The sequence below is a fragment of the Macrobrachium nipponense genome, chromosome 20 (genome assembly GCF_015104395.2).
Source record: "Macrobrachium nipponense isolate FS-2020 chromosome 20, ASM1510439v2, whole genome shotgun sequence".
Lineage (NCBI taxonomy): Eukaryota > Metazoa > Arthropoda > Malacostraca > Decapoda > Palaemonidae > Macrobrachium > Macrobrachium nipponense.
In genome coordinates this window covers 18,203,591-18,221,205 of record NC_061089.1, presented here as the reverse complement: position 1 = coordinate 18,221,205, position 17,615 = coordinate 18,203,591, and the positions used below count along the sequence as shown (strand labels likewise).

General features: G+C 43.6%; 1 pseudogene; it reads right to left on the bottom strand.

Moving 5' to 3' along the window:
- LOC135219809 (gametogenetin-binding protein 2-like) overlaps positions 1-17,615 on the bottom strand; it is a 55,837-nt pseudogene that overhangs the window by 10,831 nt on the left and 27,391 nt on the right.

Here is a 17,615-nt window from a genome sequence, read left to right as displayed (position 1 = left end):
AGCCAACAATCCTAAAGACAAATTCCATTGCCATCAATTTCTACAATTATTCATCAAAAACTCCAGTTGTCCAGGTTATTATATACTACGAGTTTTTAGGAACGCAAGCATTAATTTCTTTCCATCAAAATCATTACATACTGAGTTCTGACAGAAAACTCTATTACATGCTGAAGAAAACCCTGGGCTATACATCGTGCACTTAGTATTTTTTTCAACTAAACACTTATTAGCTCCCCATGTTAGTAATCATAAGTGATTATTCAAAAACTTTCTATACTGTTCTACATTAAGCTTACTTCATGACGTGGACCAAGTTTGACAAAACTTTACTACAATACTGCAAACTCAAAGTCTGTTTTCTAATTTAATAAACAAAAAAACTTGTACTGATGTGCCACATGTACTCTGTTACTTAAAAGTGTAGCAATATATTCTATTAAAATTCCTAACCATTTGAAAATTAAATGGATGGTATGAGACTCAATTGCTACTTCTAATAAAAGTAGGATTTAGTTTCCCCAAGGAAAATTATTGAAATAGTCAACTTTCTAAATACTAACTGCAATCTCTAAGAACAGAATAACAAGTTTGGCATGGTGTCTTTTCAATGCAAAAATAAGTATGCTGTACTGGCTTTTCCATAGTCATCAACTGTAGTACATGTACTACACAACTTCAAAAACTGGCCTTAAAACTTTACAAAGGACACAGTCAATTACTCTACCTCATTCTTAGAATATGACCTGCAACAAGCACAATTATTAAATTGGCAAATTTTTTATTAATTTGAATTTTTTATAGCTTAAAAACCTAAGGTATTAACAATAAGGATAATCCTCTAGCACCCATTGGAAACCAGTTAAAAACAATCAAAGATTGTAAAGCAAGGATCTGTGGCATCTGGCACCCATATGTATATGCGGTGGAAGCTGGTCACCGACCAAGCTTGGGACCTCAATAATCGGTGGTTGCTCAAATTAATCACCATTATTGACAGTCTATATTAGCTTCTTTTCATGGGTTTAATGCTACATGTGAAATTTAATTCTCCCCACTCTCTCCTGCCTTGTGCACCTTCTGTCTGTCTTGCATGGCCAGTCTTCATCTGTATCCTTTTCACCAATTTCACATCATGTGTACAAACTTCTCAATCTTAAGATCTATTTTCCAACCAAAGTACACATTTCTCAAGGACCTCATTTGAAACATGATCTTTTCTACCAAATACTGTCCATAAATCTTAATGCTAAATTTAATGTCTTACCTTTTCACAATCATAAATCCTAAGTTTTTATGTTTTTGCTCAGTAAACTAAAGAGAAAGTCGTCTATCCACCACTTTCATATGTCTAGGATGTTGCACCTATTTCTTACTACCCTCTCCTACTCACAGACTTGCCCTTCTACCACAACACTCCACCTCTCTTCATAATAAGAATACTTTACAATCCCAAGCATTTCTGTTGTACAGTCTAATTACTCCACTGCAAATAGTACAGAGTCCACTATAACAGCTTTCCCAAAATATCTACAGCCACTTTCTATATAGTAACCCTTCCTTTACAGTCTTCCTGGTTACTAATAATTTTTATAAACTAGTTATTTAACAAAATTTAAATCAACATGAAATTGGGATACGATTACCTACGTAAATTTTCAAGTTCAAAGTTTCAAGAGGGAGCAAGTGAAAATGATTCTAATACACATTATTTGAAAGTGAAATAAGGGAGACTGTTTGATACATTCATTAAAGTCCTTGGTTTTGAAAGGAATCACTGCTGAAAATTTCTAACAGCACTCATAGAAAGGTTGCTTGATAAAACTGAGTTGAACAAAATTTATGGAGTCACATTAAATAGCAGAGCTATTTTACATGTTCAGAACCAAGAATAATTTCTGGAAATTTTCCCTTGTAAAAATGGTTGCAATGGAAACCAACAATGCTGTAATGTCACAACATCCATAGTTCAATACTTATTTTTTTAAGAAAGAGCCTCTTTGTGCATAACTAAATTCTATGGTACATATGAGAAAAATGGTTCAATAGTTATAAGAAAACCACACCTTAATATTTGTGTTCTCACACAAGTAATGTTGTTACACATTACAGGCCTGCTAACCACCACTCTATGGGGATCTTGTATCAAAAAGTTTTTCAGACCTTTCAAAATATAATAAAAATGCTTAGAAAAATCTTGATCTACCGAAAATTCAAATATATGCTAGGATCTATTTCGCAATAGTAGTTTATTCTACATCTCAAACAATAAACTCCCCAACAACTTAGCACTGTTGAACACAAAATGCTTTTCTTCACTTTTACCTGCTTATTAGTGTATTGATTAGACTTGATCGTTGATTTGAGCAAGAAGGACTGTGATGACATGTTGAATTCGCACTCACGACACCCTTCTTCATCATCACACTGTATAAAGAATGAATGCTTTCCATGTAAACTTAATTTTCCTTCAATTCAAAAGATTTTTATATCTCCAATGTGGATGCCTAATCGCAAGAACCAACGAGAAAACATCAGCCCAAATAATAAAAGTTGCCATTAAAAGGATCAACATGTAAACCACAGTGCAATAATACACACGGCACCATTTTTATTTTCCTTGGTATTATGTACATGTACAAGAATTAGTGATGATATCCGATACATTCCTGAATACCATACAAAACTTGTGACCCTAAAATTCTGGATTATTTTTATATTTTTGCAATTGTAAATAATTTACCAAAGGCTCTCTCAACCCAATGCTTGTTTCTCACAAAAATTTATCTTGTAGCAATAACCTTGTTATCAATAATCATTACGTATACAATGCATTTGAGGTGGGTAAAAATATTGCCACATTCAAAGACCTCTTGAGGAAGATGGTAATTTTGAACTTTGACTAAATTTTAATCAAATGAAAAAAGAAATGCATAATGCAATTCAGTCTGATGAATCTTAAACCTTATCTTCTTACAAATAAACAGATTTACAAAGTCATGGGAAAAACTCGTATATCAACATCATCATCTGGAAACTGAATCTCATTTCACTAAACTAATAACCTATGGACCATGGTCTACCAAACCAAAACATTCAATAAAATATAGTGTAAAAAAAAAAAAAAAAAAAAAAAAAAAACAAAAAAAAAAAAAAAAAAAAAAATAAAAAGTCTGCCACAAAAAACATTTTAAGAAAAAAGTACTTACTAAACAATTGTTTTCTTTTCCTTCATCGTTTTTCTTATTCTTCTTTTTCTTCTTCTTCTTTTTCTCCTTTTTGGCCTTTTCTTTTAATTCTTGGCGCTGGAGTTCCTCACATAACAACTCAAACTTTGAATATCCCTGCTTTTCTTCTACAGCCAACTGGAAAAAAAAAATAAAACATGTTACAAAGGTTAAGTTTCTCTGTAAATGATCATGGTTCAGAAAAACATATTGACATCCAATCATCAAGCTTGAATAAGAAAAAACCAATACTATACCTCCCCTTACCTCAAAGTTTTTCTAAGCGTATCTAAGGCAACATGAAAGAGAATGTCCCATGTCTGCTCCTCCTCACGCATCCGTCCGTGTGTATGCGCTGCAACCTTCATATAAAAACAATCCTAAAACACGTCAAGACTTCCTCTTGAGCAATTTCTAGGGTCTGGGCATGTCTTTCACGTCTAAAAGATAAAATAGGAAAAAGTTTAGTGGTATGATATTGACATGAAAAAACCTCCACAACAGAGTTACACAACCTAGAAATGCTAAACACCAGTGAACACCGACTAAATTCTCCCAAGTCGATTTACAAACTAAGAAAGGAGAACAAGAAAAATCTTTTAGTCATAATTCAAGCACTACATATTAGAGATGTATCAAAAGTCTGAAAAATAAGATTTGCAGTTGCAGATATAAATTTTTCACATTTGCAGATGTGGATGCAGATATCAATCTTTTAAATTTGCAGATGCAAAGAAGGATATTTGACGACTATACCCTCGCAGATGTGGATACTTTGTAAATCTAAAATAATTTAAATATACTAATTGTTAAAGATGATTTTCAGCCACATAATTCAAATTTATGTGTTATCACATGATATTTGATACCCTAATTGAAAGCAAAAACAAGTGATACTCATGTAAGTGTAAATACCCTGCCTTTATTATTACAACTGTTGTAAAAGACATGAAATTACTTAAAACAAATATGCCTTAAAACTCATATGCTATAACAGAGCTACTTCTACTTATAAAGTATATACGTGTACTGTATGAAACATGTAATTGTGTATCATGTATTATGTATAATAAAATGAAAAAGTAAAATTTAGCAAATAAGAAAAAATAATTCTACTTTTAGCTACAATGAATGAATATGAACTACGTATTGATCACTGAGCATAGGGTGATATCCTCATATCCACATTCTCAAACTGCTGATGTTAAGAAACTGTCAATGCAGATGCAGATTTATACACTATATGTATAAAAAAGGGGGGGAGATAATCCATGGATGTAAATGTGGGGGGGGATATCCGATAAATTCTACCAGCCTATCTTCGATACATTCTACCAGATATATCTTAAGTCATTTTACTCAAAAAGACTAGAGATACAGATAACAGATTGGGCAACTTCAAGTTCCTCTGGGAAAAAGAAAACTAATCCTGAAGAGATAACAAATTTGTATTTTAACAAGATCAGTGACTGAAGATAAGAACCAGGCAATTAATGACAAGTAAATATGTGATACAGAAACCTGGCATGTAACTCCACAAAACAGTACCTGAAAAAATCAAACTTAAGGCGTACAGTAAAGTCACCTTCCTGCCCCACAAAAAAAAAAACAGATGATTAAGAGGAGTTCATAGTCGTCTACCACAACTACTTTCTGTTAAGGTATTTGGCAAGTTATCACCTTCATACAATGTGAACAACCCTACAGCTGCAACCTGTCACCAGACACCTTATACTTTCTGAAGCAAACCTCAAGCAGAATACTCCGTGTAAACTACACTGTCCCAAAGACACCTGTTTTATGTACCCTCATAAACCCCATAACTTGTTTTTGTTCATTCTACAGTCTAGGACCATGACTATTCTCTCTCAACTTTTGTCATCCAGAGTGCCTATGTCATATACTGTATATTAAACATTAATCTACTTGCTAATCTGAACAGTTCATGTGCAACTAAAATACCATTCTTAACCTTTGGTATATCCTCCCAACCACAATTACATGGGAAGGAGTGGAGAAACAAGGTAAAGCATCACAGTGAGCATAATATTTCAATGAAGATGGACCATGTACCTAAATGCAAGAGGAATATATAGTAGGGGACACATTTGCTAATCAAGTGCCAACAGGCAGAAACATGGAGGAAGGGTATAAAAATTATCAAATGGAGGCAGAAAAGTGCACCATTAACAGATGGAAACCAAACCTTCCTTCACTTTGAATCCCAAGTGAGATGGCATGCTGCACAAAGAATTCATATCTTCCTAAAATTCAACCCTTCTTATGAAATTGCTGCTCTTCCAAGAACACTTGAGCAAAGCAATGAGATACTTCACCTACTTACTCAACAGGGCAGAATTCAAAAATCTTATTTAAAAGTCCCTACGATGAACGAACTTTCAGCCACGGCTTTTTGAAAGAAATGACATCAAAGAATATAAATCTTAGGGTAAAGCCAAATGCTGGGACCTATGAGGTCATTCAGCCCTGAAAGAGAAATGAGTAAAAGGTTGGTAGAGATGTAACAAAAAGAAAACCTCACATGCACAGAAACAATTGCTAGGAGAGGGTGGAAATTAAGATGGAAGAAAGACATCAAGATCTTATTCTATAACCTAATGCAATCAGATTGGTACATATCTGTCCTCAAGTTGAAGAGACAGTTCTATCTTAAAATAATGATTTGAAATGCTAATGTGGACAAGAAAAAGGCACAACAAGAGCAGTAATGCTAAATGAAGCCACTTATTTGTTCCTGTTTTACTTGCTAGAACATCATACTCCTAATATATCACAACCTTCATGTGCCAACGGAAAACTTTGTTGGGCTCTCAACTTTTCCTAAAAGTAGTTACGTACTCTGGTTACACTGTCCTTGAAGTCAGAAAATTTTATGAAAACAGGGAGTAAGGGATATCCTTTGAAGATACTGTATACTACTGACCTCCTAAAGTCTCATGAGCTAAACATCGAATGGCATCAGTCGTGTCCCCCCTCCCCCCCTAAAAAAAATTAATTCAGAGAGAGAGAGAGAGAGAGGAGAGAGAGAGAGAGAGAGAGAGAGAGAGAGAGAGAGAGAGAGAGAGAGAGAGAGAGAGAGAATCCAACTACAAGCCATACAGACTTAGAAATTCCTTAAAATTTATAATACTATAAATAACAGGAAAAAAACCCTCCTTAAAGTTATCTAGCCAGAGACAAACTCATGCTGAAAAAAATGCAAAAAACTTTGGAAGAATGTTTCAATATATTCTGCGAATTTATCACGAAGCCTAACAAGAAAGATAGCAATTTGAGTAGGGAAACGTTTGAAGATATGCATCTTCAGGAAATTCAAGATATAATTGACTAAGAACTGACCCAAATGTTTTTATTACTGGAACAGATGAAGAAGAAACAGCATCATAAAAAGATTACAACAGATAATACTGCAGAGGGCTGTGTTGATTCACTGGTCTAAAGGAATCATTTTTATGACCACGACCTGTTGATAATACATGCCTTAAAACTTATGGAAATGGAAGAAGACATTGCACCATATACACCAGTTTTTAAAGAAATGAAGTGAATCATCAAAAATAAGTAACTGTATTTCCTCAAGCTCAAACAAAGAATTCTAACCTTCCTACTTCCCCTCCCCCACCTCATCATCAGAGGCTTGAGACCAGACATTCCTCCTCTTCCTCATACAAAACATATTAATAAGAGGACAAAGTTTGTGCAGATCAACATCCACTTACAGAATAAAATGACAAAACTGTAACAGTAAAGAAGTAAAGTAATAAAAATCTGTCTGTTGTTTGTGCATATGTTTTCATACGTGTCATTATTGTATGATAGAAACGACATCAGTGAATTAATGCTGTGCCAATTTTCACCATCATTCATTATTGCCAGTCAGTATAATGACTTGTATGATTAAGATATGATTATATGCTTCATATACCTCAGCATCAAGTACTGTACACAATACATGGGTTCATATAAAATCAAGTCAAGGGGTTTGGGGGGTTTTCTTTTTTTTTGGTTTTGCTTTATTTTCAGTCACTTGGCTCCAAGCTTTGTACATATCTTTATAAAAAATTGTACTTTCACAATTTTTTTTATATAAAAAATTGTACTTTCACAATTTTTTATATAACTAATCCATAGTAAGGCTAAGACGAACATGCAGTCACAATCCTTACATTTAAGTTTTACTTAGAGAAAATTGTCGCTATGGGTAAAAATGTATAAAATGCATAAAAGTACAAAGGTTTGTGTAAAACTTTTTTTTTTTTTTTTACAAAGTAGACACGAGCTACAAGATTCCATGTGTAATTCTGCTATTTGTCATTTCTGATAATTAATTAAAAAATATTTCTAGTAAATCTAAAATAATCTGACAGGCCACTTTCATATAATCAAATCGAAAAATAATACTCATGACATCCTTTGATATTTTCATAATTCTACTGCATGAGGCTCATTTTTTTCCCACCAGCCATACCATGTGGAAGAAAAATATTTACATCAGTCCTAGCATTTTACATTATATCTTCAGAACCTCAATAAAATTCAAGAAATAATACAATCATTCATTGCACTAATTAATGACCATTCCTTTCTTGCCAATAGAATATATTTGTCTACTGCATGGACACATGCAAAATATAATATGTTGTACTACTTTTACTCAAACAACTGTAAACACCTAATAATACATTAAAATTAAAACTAGCAATCTTACCTTCCTGCAACTCGGTTCAGCTCTAGTGATAATGTGAGACACATAATCCTAATCTGCAGGTACATGAATGTGTCTCTTAGCTTCACAGCGTCGAATTCCTGAATACAGAGATGCTACATATCCTTTTTCTTTTGCAGGATCTATTGTTGTGTGCCCAACTAGGATATCAAATGCTCTATGGACCTGAGAGAAAAAAAAAATTGGGAATTCAATCAAGTAGAATGTAAGGCTAAATGAAAAAATTACAGTATACTTATAAGTAGAACCTTGGTTTTGTACATAATCTGTTCCAGAACCTTACACGAAATCCGAAACGTACGAAAACCGAAACAATAATTCCCATAGGGAATAATGTAAATACAATTAATGTATTCCAGACCCCCAAAAATATTACAACAAATACATTTTATAGAGAATAAACACAATTTTACATACAGAAAACAATGAGAAATAAATATAAATAAATAAAAAAATGAATGAATGAACTTTTAACATAACTCTATGGAAACACTTTTTAATGTATGGAAGATAGAGGATGGGAAAGGGAGGAGAGGTTACTGTTTGGAAGGGGACTCTCCCTCCAGAGGGACTTCAGGTATGAAGGACCTACTATCTGGGGTTACTTCTCTTTGTTTTTACTGGAAACTATATGAGGTTAATTCCCCCCCTTCGGTTTTTACTCACACTAGGGTCAGATTGAGTTACTGGACCCCTGTTGCACAACAAAACTGTCCAGAGACATTTGTTTCGGGCATTTCTTTAAAATAACAATTTGCCGAAAATTGTATTTTTCCTAACTATACAAACCTGAGGTCCTTTAACAATAGGAATATAACTTGGCTGGCAGCTGAATCCGGTCGTAAGCTTCGAACAAGGGGTTCGGTAGTTAACTGCTTGTCCCGCCCACAGCTTGGCGGTCAGCTCGACTGCGAGGAGAGGAGTCACTCTGCTTTAGGACCAGAAAATGCAGAGTGAGGGGTGGCATGAGGTGGGACATATGTAAAGGACCTCAGGTTTGTATAGTTAGGAAAAATATAATTTTCGACAATTTGTTATTTGCTTCCGGTACGTATACAAACCCTCGGTCCTTTAACAATAGGAAGACTCATTATTTGGTGGGTGGAATCTGAGGTCTTATAAACAGACTGGTGTTCGTCCTACCTGGTTCCCTCCCTGGTCGTAAGAGCAAAGGGAGGGATCCTAGCCTCTGCCCCAGCTGATCGGGGTGTGCACCGCAGGATCAGTGGTCAGACTTCTGGACCAAATTTATAAGAGGGAGGCAAGCATACCTCTTATAAATAGCAACAAATACAAGAACTAGCTCCTACTTCAAGAGCCAAGAAGAAGTCATGGTTGTCTCTTGTTGGCTTCCACTCCCCCCTCTTGTTGGGAGTGGTGGATAAAAACTCCTATCCCTAATGAAAGGGATAGGATGGAGCTTGGTTGTGTAGCTTACCTGCATGCCTCCTGTTTCAGCGTAGTGATGACCGCGGCCCTCTGCCCACAGGTAGAGGAGGAAGAACGAAGGAGGAAGAGAAGCCAGTCACACTCGCTTTCACTCGTCCATTCATGCAGTCACACAAGGATGCGATGCCGTTCTGTCTGCTCGGGTGCTGTAGACTACACAACTTGTTGAGCAGCCCACACCGGGTCCCAAGGAAAGTGTCCAAAGGACCTGTGGGTAATATCCCGACGGTAGAAGGAAGTAAAGGTGGTCTGGTTGGCCTAAACCACTGCCTTCAGAACCTGCGCCAGGGAGAAGTTCTTGCGGAACGCAAGGGTTGGACCAAATACCTCTGACTTCATGGGCTCTCGGACGAAGGGTACGGGTGTCGTCACTACCATCCGCGTCGTACACCCTCCTGATCACCTCACGTAGCCAGAAAGAAAGAATGTTCTTGGACACTTCTTTCTTGGTAACCCCGACGCTAACGAAGAGGCGTCGACACTCAGGCCTGAGGTGCCGAGTTCTCTTCGAATAGCGCCATAGTGCCCTCACAGGACAAAGCAGCATCTCATCCAGCATCATCATCAGTAAAGTCCTTCAAGGAGGGGATCATGAAAGACTAAAACCGGTCGTCAGGGACCGAAGGATTCAGTGTCTTTGCTAAGAAGTTTGGGACGAAATCGAGCGTCCACAGACCCCATCCTCTGGAATGCTTGACGTTGTAGGAAAGACCATGAAGTTCCCCTACTCTCTTTGCCGATGCCAGGGCCAGCAAGAAAAGGGTCTTGAGGGTCAGATCCCTGTCTGACGACTCTCAGAGTGGCTCGAATGGGTCTGCGAGTCAAACTCCTAAGGAGGAGAGTCACATCCCACCCTGGGGGCCTAGTTCCCTGGGTGCAGACCTCTCGAAGCTCCTTCATCACGAGGGAGATCTCGAAGGAAGAAGAGATGTCCACACCTCGCAGTTTTAAGGACTGGATGCCAGGCCGGCTCTGTATCTTTAAACTGCAGAGACGGACAGGAGCTTCTCTCGGCGAAGAAAAAACTAGGAAATCTGCTACCTGCTGAACAGTGGCTCTGAGAGGAAGACGGCCCACTTCCCAGGTATACAGCTGCAGAGGACTGTCTGAGGTATCCAGCCATCTCTGTTGCTGCGCTGCAGAAAAGCCTCTCGCTCGCAAGAGATGGTGGGTAATAGCCAGCCGTGAAGACCCAGGGAATCCGCGACGACCGGTGGTACCGCTTTACGTGTGGCTGGCACAGGAGGTTGTGCTTGGGGGAATCTCTCGGTGCTTCGGCGAGCAGAGCCCAGCATGGTCCGGGGGTACCAAACGCTTGAGGCCATTTGGGGGGCCACCTGAGGATCATCCGGTAGATTCGGGGTGATCAGCGCCCTGCTGATCACCCTTTGCGAATCAGACAGAATGGGGGAAAGGCGTAAACGAAGAGGTTGTCCCACGGGTGTTACAGAGCGTCCTCTGCAGCTGCCCATGGGTCCGACACAACTGAGTAGAAAACCTGGAGTTTTCTGTTGTGCTGGGTGGCGAACAGGTCTACGACTGGACACCCCCACAAGTTGAAGAGCCTTTCCGCCACGTCTGGGTGAAGGGACCACTCGGTTCCTATCACCTGATCCCAACGGCTGAGCTTGTCTGCTACTACATTCCTCTTGCCTGGAATGTAGCGGGCTGACAGTTCTATTGAGTGTGCCACGGCCCACTCGTGCACCTTCAACGTCAACTGGTGCAGCGGAAGGGACACTAGGCCCCCCTGCTTGTTGGCGTACGCCACTACCGTGGTGTTGTCGCTCATCAACGCCACTGAGTGTCCCACCAGACGATCCTGGAACTCTTTGGAGAGCGAAGAACGCTGCCTTGAGCTCCAGGACGTTGATGTGAAGGTGCTTGTCATGATGATCTCACACACCCGCAGACAGCAACTCCTCCAGGTGTGCGCCCCATCCCTTGGTCGATGCGTCTGAGAACAGCAACATCTCCGGGGATGGGGGATGGGGGGGGGGGGGGGGGGGGGTGTGTGTGTGTGTGTGTGTTTGCGCGCGAAGAAGCACTCCTCTTACGAGGTTCCTGTCGTCCAGCCACCAGGCTAGGTCCTGCCTCACCTCCTCCGTGAGGGACACGGGGAAGAAAGGCGGGTCTCTTGCCTGTGACCAACACTCCTTTAGCCTCCACTGAAGAGACCGCAGGTAAAGACGTCCATGAGGAACTAACTTCTGAGAGACAACAGGTGACCGATCACAACCTGCCACTGCTGAGCTGGCTGCTCCTGTCGAGACAGGAACTGTCTTGCTGCTTCCCTGAACCTGCTGATCCGCGAATCTGTGGGGAAGACTCGCCCTGCTACCGTATTGATCAGCATGCCCAGGTACTTCATCCTCTGCTTAGGCTCGAGATCCGACTTCTCGTAATTCACTATGATCCCCAGATCGCGGCAGAATTCGAGGAGTCGGTCCCTGTCCTGTAGCAACTGCGAGTGGAGCTCACCAGGACTAACCAATCGTCGACATACCTCAGAAGAAGAAGATGTATCCCTACCGAGTGGGCCAAAGCCGACACCAGCGTGAACACTCGCGTGAACACCTGTGGGGCGGTTGAGAGACCAAAACAAAGTGCCCTGAATTGGTACTGTAGAAGCCCGGCGACTGATCCCTTATGACCTCCACAGCACGTTTGCTCAGCATGGCTTCTACTTCCTGCCGAAGCGCCATATCCTTGGTCGAACCAGGAATGTACATCTGAAGATGGACCGGGTTGGAGGTGAAGGGTGGCCGAGACCGAAGGGTAGTAAATATTCCCTCCTGAAGGACGTTCACTATCCAGGTCTCTGCTCCGTAGCGCTGCCAAGTTGCCCAATGGCTCGCCAGGCAACCCCCCCCCCCCACTTCTGGCAGCAGGTGAGAGGAAACGGCGTCCCTAGCGTTTCCCGCCTCTCTTCGACTTCTTCTTCCCAGATCCTCCTCGAGAGAAGGACTGGGAGGAGGGCTGGTTACTGGTCGCTCCTTACCGAAGAAGTTGAAGGCAGAGTCTTTTTCCTCTGGGCGTTGACGAAGCAATCGTCTTGGCCGCAGAGGAAGCGCTAGCTAGCTCTTGGGTTTAGCCACAGCTGCTCGAGGTTTGCCCAGCCACCTTCGAGACTGCCTGGTGGACAAGACGGTCACTGTCATCAATGCGCCGTTGTTCCACCACAGCATCCACCACATCTATCTAGGGAAGAAAGAGGGAAGAGATGAGGAGGGGAATCTCCGCACTGGTCCATTGCGAAGACCCAAGGCCGCCTCTCGCCCAGCCGCCCTGGTCACTCGGGTGAGGACAGCGTCCCTACGCCGAAGAATCAGGTTGGCCCACCCAACGAGTTAACCGTCTGGTGGGCCAGGTAGGAGATGGCTCTACCTCCGGACTGGCACAGTCTCACAAAAGCCGGGTCCCCTTCAGGAGTGATGTTCCCCAAGGAGGCCGCGGCATTTGACACTGTGAGGGACCACAGGTCAATCTAGTAGACTGCTTAGAATGCTGCCATTACGGTAGACTCCAAGGCAAGTGCCTCTTGCTGCGAGAACCAGAGGTTCTCCGACAGGAACTGCTGCAGACACACCCCGGAGTTAGCCTAGCTAGCTCTGGGTTACCTGTTTTGGGCGGCAGAGGATCTTCCAAAGGCACGTAGAATCTCCTCTGTCGTGGTAGAGGTGGGGCAAGGAGCTTGGATGACCTGCCAGACCAAAGCGAACCCTCCTGTCCGGAGACAAGAGCGTCCACCTGGCTCAGACACTGTCAGCCAAGAGATCGCGGCAGACCCACCGTCGTCCTGGGTTCCTTCTTAGGACCCCAGAAAGACTCCAAACCCGATGTGGGTTAGAGCAGAAAGGTGGGGAGGAGGATGGCATCCTTTCCCGAGGTCGTTGTGCTGGACGAAACAGCGCAATCAACCTCTGAGAATAGACCTCTTGGATCTCGGTGAGGGGTGACTGGCATACTGCGGCGTTGGAGACGGGCCCGTCACAAGCCCATCCAGCTGAGAACGGACCTCCCGAAGTAGCCTCCCTCCTTCCACAGGAAGGAAAACACCACAGACCCCACACGCGGTCCCCTACTGCCACTTGCGCATACGATCTGGTCGGTCCGGAGGACCGTGCCAGGTTCGTAGGGCGTCGTGGCCGCCCCTCGTGATCACTCCTGATCGCCTCGCTTCCCGGTGTAGCCCGAGGAAGTTGAAGGGATAGGAGAGGGAGACCTGGGGCTGCGCCCGCACCCACCAGCAGAAACCTGTATGCTGAGGGGGCTGCAGGCGATCGCCAACGCCCACGGAGGCGATCGAGCTGCAGGCCTAGTCAAGCGGCTCTCCCTGGAGAGCGGCTGGACAAGAACAGCGGCGATGGTCCTGAGCGTCAGAAGAGCTGCTGCTGGTCCCCTCTCCGCCCGGTCCCAGTGGGATGGCGGTCAGGGGGAACCTCAGAGACCGCTGTCGGCGGTGGGATCTAGGCCTGTCCTCATGGCGTGTCACGCCGCTTGGACCAGCCAAGGCTAGTTCAGGAGACCAAGGGGAACGTTTCTTTGCCTCAGCCCGCGGACCGGTCTTGGGACCGTCGCGGTCAACCCTAAGGTACCAGCGGCTCGGCATGAGAGCGATCGCTGGCCTGGCGGGAGTCACCTGGATGACTGCCGCCAGTCTTCCGGACCCGTGCCTAGATCCTGGCGAACGAGCACTCGGTTGCCTGGGTCTTGGCTGCACAGTCACTGGTGGGCGACCGTACACTCTGTACCTCTCGCGAACGAGAGGCCGAGACGGTAAACCTGGCGCCAGGCGAAGAGGTACCAGTGTTACTGCGGTGTTCCTACGGTCCCCATCTTCTTCCTTGCGGAAGGAGAGACGGGCCCCGTTCCGAAGGAACAGGAGGACCAGCGGAAGCCCCAACCTCCCACCGGAGTGGGAGGGACCCTTAGAAGTCTGAGAGCGAGTGACCTTCTTGGAGGAGACCTTCTTCTTCTTCTTAGGCTGTGGGGCCTTAAAAGTTGAAGGGGAAGCGGCGGCAGACGACGACGACACCATTTCCTCCTCCTTCTTCTTCTTCTTTGTCAGCTTCTTCAGGACCACCGTCAGGTCTTCCATCCAGGATGGAGCCGGGGCAGTTGCCGAAAGCAACAGGGACCCGACTGCACCTGTCCAGAAGGACCTGGGGTGGCAGCAGGAACGACGGCGGCAGGAACTGGTACTGGTACTGGAACTGGAGCGGCAGCGTGGACAGGAAACAGGAGGCGGGGCAGGAAACGAGCGGCATCCTATGCACAGGTGGCAGGTCCAGCGGAGAGCTCTTAGGACACTGAAGTCAGGGGCTGAGGCAGGCGGAGAGCAGCAAAAACCAGGCGGCGGCGTCACAGCGGGCATCCTCACCTCCGTCAGCCGGTGTTCTTGACACAGCGGCTGTCATGGGTCACCGTGGCGACGTGCTGTGTATACACTAGGTGCATCAGGGCAGTGTAGCCAGGTGTGGATACCGTCGTTGTGGTGTCCCACTGGAGCCTCAGCGAGTACCAGGCCCAGCCGAGATCATCACCCGTGACAAGCAAACCTGAAGAAGAGAACAGTTGGGTTAGTGGGGGGGGGGGGCGGGGGGGGGGGGGGGGACAGATCCACCCGAGCGAACGGAAGACCCCGAATACAGCTGGATGTCGAGGTACCTCGCCCCACCCTCCACTCGCGACTGATCGAAGGGTAAGAGAAGGAACCAGATACCTCCCCCGAAGGGGAAGGAGCCATACGAGGGAGCTGAGATGGAGGGAAGAAAGAAGACGTATGTCTGTGACCAGGGAATCAACCGGAGAATCCTCCGACGACTCCTTGGCCGGCTTACGCGGCTTCTTCCTCCCCCCATTGCGCTCCCACTGCTCCTACCGACCAAAAATCACATATATCACGTCCCGGTGCGAGAGCAATCTCACCGTCAACACCGAGTACAAAACTCATGAGGGTCGACCTCAATGGAGGACCGAAAGGCCCCACACTTACGGTCCTTCGCACCAGGGCACAATCTGCGGCTGATGGGGGGGGGAGGGAGGGGCGCTGGGGTCTCTCCGGTTCTCGGGATTCCATAATCGAAGTTCCAAAACATTGAATGAACACAAAAAACACACGTACTTACGTAGCCTTTTGCACAATCACACAGTAACAGAGAAAGCCAAAAGAAAACACAGTGAAGGCACACAAAGCATACGACGATAGTGGGCAGAGAGTGAACAAAACACGTCTGTCTCCGTCAGCGGCCGGAAGAAAAGTGACTCCTCTCCTCGCAGTCGAGCTGACCGCCAACTGCGGTACAAGCAGTTAACTACCGAACCCCCATGTTTGAAACTTACGACTGGTTCAGGTGCCGCTAAGTAATATTCCTATTGTCAAAGGACCAAGGGTTTGTATACGCGGAACAAATTTGCCTAAAGTTAAACACGGCATTGTCATTAACAAAAATGTTCAAGAATGGATTAAAACTTCTTTTTTTGGGTTGATAATTCTCAAAAAAAATTTTTTTACATCATTCCACTTTGCAAACATGTCCTTAATCCCTGAAGTAAGCACATTATGGATGCCCTTCCCATTCCTTTTATGAATTTTTTTTAGGACCAGCCTCTGCTGGCCTTAAATTCACTAACAGCAGCACTTCTTGTAGGGCATTTCTCACTGAGATCGGCATGCAACTTTCTCCAAAACTTTGCTACGAGTTCTTTCTTAAATTCTATAGTGTTTCTCGCCTTTTTTACAGAAGGGCTAGCACTTGGAACTTTCTCTGGTCCCATGATGGCTTATTTAGCAGTTGCACTCGAATAAAAAAACACAATTTATTTTGAATATTTCAAACAAAAATTGTTTAATGGATGTTTTCTACACTATAAAATTGAGATTGGATCATTGGGCTTTTCATCAAACATTCATGGGAAAAAACTTAAAAAGTGACCAATTCCAAGACGAGCCACAACTGCAGTATACTTGTGCATGTCACTCCTTTTGATATGATAAATATGATATTGTTAGTATACAATAAAGTTTTTGTACATACTTACCTGGCAGATATATACTTAGCTTATGTCTCTGACGTCACGACAGAAAATTCAAAACTCGCGGCACACGCTACAGGTAGGTTCAGGTGATCTACCTTACGCCGCTGGGTGGCGGGTGTAAGAACCAGTCCCCCTTTCTTGTCAGATTTTTTCTTCCACCTGTCTCCTGAGGGGAGGCTGGGCGGGCCATCAATCGTATATATCTGCCAGGTAAGTATGTACAAAACTTTATGTATACTAACAATATCATTTGTACATGAATCCCCCTCCCCCTACCAGATATATACTTAGCTGATTGACACCCTTGGTGGAGGGAAAGAGACACATACTCACCTAGAAAGTGGGGACAACACATGTTAAAGGAATAAAATATATACCCTTGTTCTTACCTGATCTAGGCAGAAGACTTCATAGTTACTGTTCTATTAGTCTGTGTTGCTAAAGAGTTTCAGTGAGGGCGTGACCTGTAGCTGAAGAACTCTTTGGGTCTACCAATGGGAACTGAGTCCACTTACTTGGCAGAATCCAAACAGGGTCTGGTCAATGGGGATCAACCCGCTTACGTGACAGAGCCTATCACTACCAAACGCAAGGAGCCTCAAGCACAACCGATCACCTAACCAATTACAAATATTAGTATACGAAAGAAGGAGCTGCCTCCTGCAACCTCCTTTCGTACAAACCAAAAAACTCAATATCAAAAAACTAACAGGGAAAAAGATTAAAAAGGATGCGTTTCAGCTCCCTGCCCCAGCACTGAATCCGCTGATACGTAAGGGCCTAGCCCAAAACACTTTTCATACGTAATCGATACGTCTTTAGGTAGTGATTGGAGAAGACTGATTCACACCTCAAAAAACATGGCCTTCATGAGGTTTTGCAATGACATATTCTTCTTGAAAGCCAAAGACGTCGCGATGGCCCTTACTTCGTGCGCCTTGACTTTCAGAAGACTAAACTGTTGCTGATTGCACGATGTGTGGGCTTCTCTAATAACATTCCTGATAAAGAATGAGAGGGCATTTTTAGATAAGGGCCTACTGGGGTCCCTTACTGAGCACCAGAGATTGCTTGCATTAGCACCAAGTCTTCTCTTCCTCTGAAGATAAAAATTTCAGGCTTCTCACCGGGCAAAGAGATCTCTCCTCTTC